Raw genomic sequence first — 1,301 nt, 5'->3', positions numbered from 1 at the left:
TCTCCAGGCTTCACTGGAACAGGCTATCTAGAAAAGTTGTGGAACCCCCTTCCCTGGGAACTTCCAAGAGTGGGTTGGACAGACACCACTACTGTAAGGGGCACTTGGCTGGGATGGTTTAGTCAGGGGTGATCCTGCCTTGAGGAAGGGGCTGGACAAGATGACCTTGCAAGGTCCCTTTCAGGCCCACTTTTCTATGATCCTATTTTCTTACTTCTTCACACTTATTGGAAGGGAAATGGGATTTTATTTATTTATGCATTTATTTCGACTAAGCTGTCTGACTCCAACTATTAGCTCATTAAAAGCTCATTTTGGAGCCCTGCTTTTGCTAAATGAGTAAGTCCCAGGGGAAAAAATGTTCAGGCATTTCTACACAAAAAAGAAATCAAGACATTTCATTCCAGTATGAATCTGTTTTCTTCTATAAGGCAATTATATAATCTCCTTATCCAGTTTCAGATTTATGCATTTTTTTCCATTTATATTGGAAAAACAGAAATAAAAACTACATCCTAACATCAATTAAAAAGTTAGCTGTATACTCAGGTGGCAATCTGTGAGAAGATATTTTGAAAGAACTATGAAGTATAACTGAACATTGTACCAATGGTTTGAGCTACGATGCCAATTAACTCTTCTTGTCAAAGTATCAAAGACATATTTTACCATAAGGCTGTAGGGAAGACATTTCATTCCAAGTGTGTTGCTTTATAGTCTCTTCCCTCAAGTCACCGCCACTACAGGCATATGATATTCTTTGAAGAGAATAGAGAATCAGAAAATACATCAAAGATGTCAACATAGTTTTCACTAGATTTAGCAGATGAGGTTCTGATAAGCAACTCTTTTCAACTCTTTATTCCATTTCAAGTCTAAAGGCTTACCCACATGTGTAAGTTTACTCACATGGAGTAGTTTCACTGACTTTTCTGGGATTGTTCACAAAAAGTTGCCTGTGTGCTTAAGTGTTCACGGGATCAGGTTCATGTGAAACCCTAACCTTTGTGAGCTCAGTGAGCTTTTTATTACAACTGTTTGAGTTACCACTCCGGAGAGAAGAATGTTAAAATAATCAATTTTTGTCCAGAGGCTTTTCTTCATTGTATTCAAAATAGGATACTATTTCCAAATGACAAGAAAATTATTTGTCAGATGGTCTAACAAGTGTCAATTTGTGTGAAAATACACTATTAATTTGCATATTTAATTTAACAAGTATACAATACCCGCATAATCATCCAAAAGTACAGATCTCTAATTTTTTCCTTTTTTCTGACATTTTATACAGTTGTGCCATC

The 1,301-nt window shown here is 36.5% G+C and overlaps 1 protein-coding gene across 1 annotated transcript in view; it reads right to left on the bottom strand.

Moving 5' to 3' along the window:
* Positions 1–736, bottom strand: part of OTUD7A (OTU deubiquitinase 7A) — a 217,214-nt gene extending 216,478 nt beyond the window's left edge. Inside the window, exon 1 of the mRNA XM_019533429.1 lies at positions 670–736. The gene's annotated coding sequence lies outside the window, so the exon portion shown is untranslated. The remainder of the gene's footprint in view (positions 1–669) is intronic.
* Between the last annotated feature and the right edge of the window lie 565 nt (positions 737–1,301).

Source organism: Crocodylus porosus, unplaced genomic scaffold (genome assembly GCF_001723895.1).
Source record: "Crocodylus porosus isolate Cpor-Errol unplaced genomic scaffold, CroPor_comp1, whole genome shotgun sequence".
NCBI lineage: Eukaryota > Metazoa > Chordata > Crocodylia > Crocodylidae > Crocodylus > Crocodylus porosus.
This window is presented reverse-complemented; position numbering and strand designations above follow the sequence as displayed.